Source organism: Rhinopithecus roxellana, chromosome 3 (assembly GCF_007565055.1).
Source record: "Rhinopithecus roxellana isolate Shanxi Qingling chromosome 3, ASM756505v1, whole genome shotgun sequence".
NCBI lineage: Eukaryota > Metazoa > Chordata > Mammalia > Primates > Cercopithecidae > Rhinopithecus > Rhinopithecus roxellana.
In genome coordinates, this window is record NC_044551.1 from 180,213,864 (window position 1) to 180,223,455 (window position 9,592).

Sequence of the window (9,592 nt, forward strand, 5' to 3'; positions counted from 1 at the left end):
TTATGACTGTCTCTTCTACTAGACTGTAATCTCCATAAATAGAAGTTCTGTACTTACTTTTGCTCCCTTATGCTAGAACCATACCTGAGGATTGTTGTTCAATGAAGTCATTAACATGTACTTATATGAGCATGTATTTATATTACCTCTGGCCCAGGTGATCTTCATCATATAGAATGAAAGCAAAAAAAGTCATAGTTCACTTTACTTAGATAACTTGTATTCTCTTACACACACTCTCTCTCTCCCTCTCTCCCTCTCTCCCTCTCTCTCTCTCTCTCTCTCTCTCTCTCTCTCTCTCTCTCTCTCTCTCTCTCTCTCTCTCTCTCCCTTCCTCCCTCCCTCCCTCTCTCCTTCCCTCACTCATTCTGGCTTTATCTGGCTTGGATGTGTCTATCAGCAAGCCTAGTGATGTTTATGTGGGCAATCAGAATGTACATTAACCACAATAATTGTAAATATGTAATATAATATTGTGCAATGTTGAAAGAAACACAGGTGTGTACATGCCTCAGAACACCTACCTGAACACAATGATGAAAAGTTGCTTTTTTTTCTATTAGATGAACTATACATTTATAAAGAATAATTTGTGGTCCAGTGGCAAAGGCTTATTAACGAAATTCAGAAAAGAGAACTTTAGGAATTGTAGGCTAGAAGTAAGAGGTTCTGCCTCAGTGGGGGTAGTTGCATTAGGATGAGGCCCCTGGCTTCCCCATTAGACTCTCCACTTCATGAGCTCAGAGTCCAAATTCCCACTTGTTCACCACAGTCCCTGCCATGTATTAGATCCTCCTCATTAATGTCTGTTGTTGACTCTTGTACTATTTCTTACAAGGAGGGGGATGGAGAGTAAACATTTTGGAAACAAAGTCACATGGCAAACATGGGCAAAGGGAAAAAATGTCTCTGGACTAAGACAGTGATAGATGACAAACATCATTTTCTGCGTGAAAGCAAATGTCAAGTTAGCTCCTAGGATTTCTTTATTATTATTATTATTATTAGTATTATTATTATTATTAACCATTCTTATTTCCTGGGTTCTGAGACATCAACAGTTCTAAAGTCTGTGGTCCTTCTGTTTATATTTCTTCCTCTTCTCTGCTATTTTTTCCTCCTTTATTCTCTCTTCTCCTCTTTTCCCTCATCATATTTTTCTCTTTCCCTAATGTTAGAGGTTACTATTATTTTAATAATAAGTTCACTTTGATGATTTCTCAGCTGAGGCCAACATGCATTTTGATATTGGTGGTCAGTCAGAAAAACTGTTACATGACAAGTGAGGGAAGGATCTGGAAAGTAGCCAGATGGCAAAGGCAACATCCCCTAGTCTACTGGGTGGCTGAAAATCTCTAGTAGGCCAAATATGGCTTGGAGCTCAGTGGGGTCCAGCAAACTGGCTCAATGAAGAGATTTCACATGAATATGGCAAAGGTCATTTGTAACAAAGTCAAAGAACTGTCATTTGTAACAAAGTCAAAGACTTGTTCTTACTCTGACGTGAGTCCGACAAAAAATTAGTCATTAATTCCAGAAATTTTCATCTGAACAGATCATCAGATGTCATCCTTCTCTCTCCAGCCTTTGACTAGTTTTTGTTTTTTATTTGATATTTTCTGAGTGTTCATGATCTAGATTTAAGTTGTATGGCAGGGTGTTTTAGAGTCTTGCAACAGTAAGTGTGGTGTGAGGACCAGCAGCATCGGCCCCACTGAGAAGCTTATTAGAAATGAAGACTTCCAGGCTTCATCCCAGACCTATTGAGTCTCCATCTTAACAAGATCTCCCAGTGATATGGTTTGGCTATGTCCCCAACCAAATCTCATTTTGAATTATAATCTCCACAATCCCCATGTGTTGAGGGAGGGTCCCTGTGGGAGGTGATTGGATTGTGGGGCAGTTTCCCCCATGCTGCTCTCGTGATAGTAAATGAATTCTCATGGGATCCGGTAGTCTTATAAATGATAGTTTTTCCTGTGCTCTCACACACTAGCTCTCTCTTACCTGCCGCCATGTAAGATGTTCCTGCTTCACCTCCCACCATGATTGTAAGTTTCCTGAGGCCACCCCAGCCATGCAAAACCGTGAGTCAATTAAACCTCTTCCCTTTATAAACTACCCAGTCTTTGGTAGTATTTTTACAGCAGTGTGAAAACAGACTAATACATCCAGGAAATTTTTCTGTATATTAAAGAGATGAGAAACCTTAGTAAAGACCATTGACTGGATTTTCACAGGTTTGGGATTGAGGATACTTAAGCCCTCTGAGTCTCAATGTATTCTGTAAAATGGAAACTATAATACATTTTTTCTGAGGATTACTGTGAGGCTTCAAAGAGCTATGTAAGCCAACGATAGCTTAACACAGTTCTTGGCACATCTAGAGTTTCAGCAAATGATAAATCTACATAATAAATATATTACAGAACTCAGAAAAAAAGATATTTTGAAAGCATCCATAAGTGGTTCTATCAGATGCAAAAGCAATATAGAGCATATTAAAATCTCAGAGAGAGTAGATATCCATTTGTGGGCCTCTGATGGTATCCACTGTAAATTTTAATAACCAGCAAATATGCAGAACAATTTTGCAACAGTAAAGTATAAATGGGTATATGGGAAGTAACATTGATTGAATGTTTTTACAAATATCATCTCATTTAATTCTTCTAACAACCTTGTGAAGTATGTATTACTGGAAGATGGGGTATTATATAGATTAAAAAAAAAAAAAGCTTGGATATCACAAGTCTGAGCTACCCAAAATGACACACTTCATCAATGACAGAGATGGGTTACAAAGCAATGATTACCACTGAAGAGTTACAAACTTGTGCATTTTCCTTTGCTCAAGAATATATATCGATGAAATGACTGCTACCTGAATCCACGAAGAAAACAAGTGATTGGAATGCTCTTAAATGTCAGGATAATTTCTCTGCCTTTTCATGATGGAAAGTGTCTCTTTAAACACAGAAAACCAGAAGGAGTTTACCAAACCCTTTGCATTACTTTTAACACATTACAGGTATTTCCTAAATCAATTTTATACATAAATTTATTCTCAAGGTCACTCATCTGGGTCTTTTTTCTTTCTTTTCTGTTTTAACAAATGGAGAGGAAGAAATTAAGGAAGCTAACTAAGAGAACATTCATTAACTTATTTCCTTAATTATGGTTGTCCACTTATAAAGTCAGATGTAAACGGACTGGTGAAAATGAGAATTGCTTGAAGGGAATATTTCTCTCAATGGCATGTAGTCTGTGGGAATAGCTTTGTTTGTGTGCGCAGAGGAGAGAAGGCGAGAGACAAGCAGTGGTCATGCTTCTTGTATTTGGTGGCATGTAGTGAATAATTGATCATTCTTCCTTTCTTCTTGCCACAATCACTAATTCTCTCAGTGCCTCACTTCTACATGTGTCATGCTCATGATTAGGCCAGCAGAGGACCCTGACAAACCCAGGAGGCTTCCTTCTGTCTGAGATGCCATTTATAACCCAAATGAAAAATTAAATGGGAAAGCAAGAAAATGCCTCTGAAGGTTTACTGATTTATTTATTTATTTGCCTCCACCTTTACTCTACCCTGTGTTGTTTGACAAGGCGGGTCGCATGTTCTCCAAGTAAATGCCATACTCAAGGAGCAAACCAAAGAATGGAATGCATGCAGAGGTTTACAAAGGGAGGCCAGAATCTCCTAGTAACTGGAGACAGTGTCGCTTCTAAACTTTTAATGGAAACTTTTACAATGCTTCAAAACAGTACCGATTCAACTCATTATCATTCCCTAAGCTCCTGATAATTTTACATTAACCCAAAGGCAAAGGAATATATGACTTCTTGCTTTTAGGAAAACAATGCATTCTACATGGAGGGGCTTATTTTCAGACTCACATTTTCAACTGTCATATTGTAGATCAGTAACTTGCTGAATACAAAATTTTGAGGCAAAACAAATGGTTTTCTTTTCTTTCAGAACGTAAAGTGTTTTCAGAAAGATTTCCAGACCCTGCCTAGGAATTGGGCATTGCCATGTCACATTAAGGGCAATTCCCTTTATTTGGGTTTTTGCCCTCCAATGAAAAAGACAAATCCTGCACTGCCTTCTCATTAAGGAAAAAGTAACTGCAAAGACAGCATATTTCTAGAGTAAACAAATCTCCCAGAGGCTGTATTTTTGATAAGTATTTTTGCAGTGCTAGTTTGAAGGTTTAACGGTGTGTAGTGTTTCACTTTAATAGTCAGACTAGCAAGCTATAACAAATGCACTTTAAAAACTTTACACTCTGTGAGTTCTGCTTTGACAGGCCTTCCTTGGAGTCAGGAGGTAATATGGCTTCTCAGTGAGCCATACTTACATTTCAAGCTGAAGAGGAAATTTTTCTTGAAACACTGGATCTGCTGGTAATTCGTGGCTCAGTTTACAGTGGCCTTTTAAATTCACCCTGTCTCACTGGGTTTTCCTGGATAGAGCTCAGAGTGGAGAGATTATGCAAAGGTGATGACTGCTTACAGAAGGCAGTAGTCTAAATTGGGCATTCAGTTCAGAGGTCTGTGTGAGCACGTGCATCAGCAGTAGGCACCCATGGCCTGATTATGGCCATTGTGCAATATGTCATTTTTCACTCAGAGATGTAATAACTGAAGGAAACATTCTAAGGAAGTATAACAAGAAACAAAGAACATATGAATCTTTTCATAATTTCACATAACATTTTTCATGTGCAGTTGGGATGGGTGAGTGTTCCATATATACAAGGGTATACACAAACACACACACAGATACACACATATTCTCACAAATACATCCACAAAGTTTTAAATCCTAGTTCCATATGTTGTACATGAACTTTCTCACTATTATTTTATTTTCAAAACTGAATTGGGGTTTATGAATATGGGCTCCGGACCAAAATGCCCCCATTTCATCACAATCTCTCTTGCTATATCTGTAAACACTTTGTGCCTTAGTTTTCTCATTTGTCAAGGGGAGATCATAATAGTACCTACTTCAAAGTGGTGAGAATCTGATAATACAAGTACTTTGCTTTGTATAAGAAGCACATCATAATGACAGTTATAAAAAATGTCATGATGAGAAAAATAGTTTCTAGGAGTACAAGAAATACAGATAAAAATGACTTAACTGCTACTAAGTGTGTGTGAGTTAAGATTTTTTGACTGTAAATGCTGGAAGTGTACTAGTACTGACTAAGCATATTTGAGGATCAAGGTGCATGTGATACAAGTCAAAAGTAGAATGTAGAGCCAGGAAAGCCTAGAATCAGGAAAGAAAAAGCTGCTAGGCACCAAGACTGCTGTGCTCTAGGTTTCTTGCTCTTCTGGGTCACAAAGGCTCTTCTTGGCTCATGTGCTTCTACCTGCAGACCGCTTTTCTCTGATTTTCTCTGCACACAGTATCCACACAGCACCTGAAAACATGTGTCCTTGGTTCTAGCTACATGCAGATAGACCAGATGGAGAGAGAGGCTGCTTATCCAGCTTGAACTAAGTCCACTCCTGGCTCATTCAGCTCTAAGAAAAGGCTCAGGCACTTAGGCCCCCACCTTGTGCTTAGATGCAGAACTTGACTCCCAGAGCCAGGGAAGCATTAAGAGCTTGCCAGATTTGTTCAAAAGATATGGAAGACAGTGTGTATAATGATTATAAACATTGACTACATAAAAGAGTTAAACAACAGTACAGTCTTACAAAATAAAATTTCCCGTTCATAGAGTGCCATGAATGTTTTTTCTTTCCTCCTACTAGTGGGTTGAAATATTTCTTAAATGCGTTAGACTATGTATACCTTGGAAAGTACACTGTAGAAAATCGAATTTATTTTGCCCATGATTCGTGAGCAGCCTCAGGGCTAAAAATTGGTCCACCAGAGATCAGAATTAATCTTGACAGATCCTAGTCACATTGTAGAAAACATTTTATTCACTTATGATATAATTCTTTTGTTACTGCTATTGTTATTGCTATTAACTTCTTTATCCTTCAACTACAGCTCAAGAAGAAAAAGAAAACAATGATGATAAATTGAGTTTTCCAGTTAATCAGTGGTTCTATTTAGACTCTCAGTGGGTTCTCTGAGGAGATTTACAAGGAAATCTTGTTGGGTTTGATATAACTTAATAAACATGATGCAGAGAGCTTTCTAAAGAGAAGTATTACATGGGGAGTTTCTCGAAATACCACTGACTATAGATGGTACTGAGACACTCATGGATTAAAATGCTGCCTTTATGTGATAAGAAAACTTAAATTCAGAGACTGAGCAAAGGGCCAGTAGTAAACATACTCCTTCCTGAAGGTGCAGAGAAAGATAGGGCTGAATGTATTAGGGGTCTGTAGTATGTTCCTGGTCTGTAATCCATGTTCCTTGCACTGTCAAATCATAAACGAATGTATAGAAAGCTGATAATTTTTTGTTTTTGAGTTTGAGTTTTGCTCTTGTTGCCAAGGCTGGAGTGCAATGGCACAATCCTGGCTCAATGCAACCTCCATCTCCCGGGTTCAATCAAATGTCCTGCCTCAGCCTCCCGAGTAGCTGGGACTACAGGCACATGCCACCATGCCCAGCTAATTTTTTGTATTTTTAGTAGAGACAGAGTTTCACCATGTTGGCCCGGGGTGTCTTCATCTCCCGACCTCGTGATCCTCCCCCTTCGGCCTCCCAAAGTGCTGGGATTATAGGCGTGAGCCACCACGTCGGGCTGTAGTTTCCTTATTCATACTTCTACAAGTTTATCCTCTTAGAAAAAACTCAAATTTATCTTACTAAAACCTGCTTGTTTCAGTTGCCAATCTTATATAAGAAACATCATTTCCTTTTTAATTTGTCATCATGTATTATTATCTGTTAATATTAATGATATCAATGATAATGTCATTTTCTATTAATATATCTATTAATCTATTATCTATTAATATCTATTAGGAAGGATCAAAATAAAATTTAGCATTATTGTAACAGGAGAAAGAAATATTTTAATCTATCAAAATGGGAGATGGGTAAAGAAGTTGAACTAATAAAAGTATTTTCACAATTTTTGTTAAAGATACCTTCAGCAGATTTATGAAGTTCACCCACTCTGTTCATATGTAGGGAAGTTACTTTTTAAAATCATATCGATTTAGACATGAATTATTAAACAGTAAATGGCATTGAACTTCAAGTACAAGCATTATGTGCTAGGATTATAGGCAAAAACAGAGAAAATGAGAAAGTTAGAACAATAAGGTGCCACAATCCCTGTCCCCAAAGAATTTATGATATTTCTAAAAAATAAGAAATTAGAAAAGATAAACAATAAAAGGATAATACAATGAAATAAAGTGCTAAATCATATAGATACGAGAGAGATCACCCTCCTTTGGGCTTACACATGACCCTCCCTAGCAAGAAGTACAAGATGCATTGCTCTGTTGAATTATAACACTGTCTATTTACAATTTCACAACTGTAAAATCAATGAAGAGTTTTACCAGTAGCTGTTTACTTGTAGCAAAGAGCCATATGGCCAAAAATATTGAGAATTCACCAAGAAGTGTTATTTGCACAGAAAAATAAAATACCTTGTTATTTTTATTTACTCTGCATAGGAAAAAAATTAAGAAGACTATCATTAGATACCTTGGTAGTGATGTGATAACAAACTTACAATTTGAAAAAGTTCGTCACTCAATTTTCCAAGCATAATTTTTGAAATAAGATTTGTTCTCCTAGAGAATTGAAAAGTCAGCAGTTGAGATTTAAAAAAAGCAACATGAAGCCTTCTTGCCTTTGGAAAAGAAATAAAGAAAGTGAATCATGGGCAGGATTAGAGCAGTTTTATAAACCAGCAAAGATCAAAACATAGATGCACCTGGCCCATTGTAGAAAATACAAAGCTACCTCACTTTCTGGGATTAGTGTTCACTTTGATCTTGACATTTCTATAGATCACAATACATGGTGAAGTGATAATTGACAATAAGAGGAAAAAAATTAAAAGTTATACAGAATGATATTGCCTGACATTCAATATAACTGTGAAAGTGTGTCTGGAATTTTTTAAAAATGTGAATACTGCTGGGTAAACCACGTCTTTTTATTTTACACTGTATTAGTCCATTTTTATACTACTATGAAGAAATACTGGAGACTGGGTAATGTATTAAGGAAAACAGGTTTAATGGACACATAGTTCCACATGTCTGGGGAGGCCTGACAATCATGGTGGAAGGCAAAGGAGGAGCAAAGGCACATCTTACATGGCGGCAAGCAAAATAGCATGTTTTATAAAGGGCCCTTTATAAAACCATCAGATCTCATGAGACTTATTTGACATCACAGGAACAGCATGGGAAACACCCTCATGATTCAATTACCTCCCACAAGGTCCCTCCTACAACACACAGGGATTATGGAAGCTACAATTCATGATGAGATTTGGGTGGGGATATAGCTAAATCATATTATACACAAAATAGTTGCCAATAACTTACGGGATGTAGACTCTGTAGACTTGTAGATCAACTTAGCTAGTCCACATATTTGAGAATTTAAATGAAAAATAATAATAGAAAAATCAACGTTAAGATTTTAGAAGTTAATAAATGAATGACATAAATTTTAAAGTTTAAATTTTACCCCATTTGCTTTAATAGTGAGACACTTAAGAGATTACTTCTTACAAAGAACTTTCTCTGAAGAAACCTTCTGCTGAAACTCAAATTCATTCTTTCTTGTTCAGGAATCTTTTAAACATTAGCTAGTACACATAGGCCTTGTGAGGGGTGGGGCAAGAAGGAGAAGACAATGTTCCCTCTGTTTCCAGGATTTTTAACCCGTTCAACGAATAGTGCTGGAGGTCACAATGCCTAGGTACTAGTCTTACGTGTGCCTTCTTTGTGTTTTCCTATTGGTCAATTCATGTATATCCCTAAAGAGGTATATATTTTTATTAACGGGTACAGTAGGAATTTGTTAGTGACCATTATTTGTCAGAGTCCCCATATTTACCAGGTTCAAAAAAAGCAAAAATTGTCATGAGCTGCAAAGACCCATGAATAATCTGATTATGAAATTAGTATCCACTCAAAGATATCTTCTCACATAATGTATTAGTCCATGAAAAATAATACTCCAATGTAAAAACAAGGGGAAATTATCCTAAGTGATTCCACAAACGTGTTAAAGATGGACATGTCCCAAACAATATCTTAATGTTTATGAGACAATCTTATTTTGGGCATTGACACCTAAGTGTATGAATTTTGGAGACTGCTTCAATTGGAATTCTTGCTTTATTATGTACTAACTCTAAAGAGTGGGTAGCAAACTTATTCTCTCTTGGCTTTGGTTTTTGATCTGTACAATGGGAAGATGACAGTTCTTATTAAATAGTGATTTTGTGAGGATGAAATAAGATAATGCCTGTAAATTGTGCATAACAGGGCCTGATAACATACTTAATAAATGTTAGAGAAATTCAAATAATAACCAAAAAATACAATTTTACTCGAAGAAAAAATTGATAAGGGTGTGTTTAAAGAGAAAATGATTTAGGTATTAAAATATTAATTGAGGCTGCTAGGA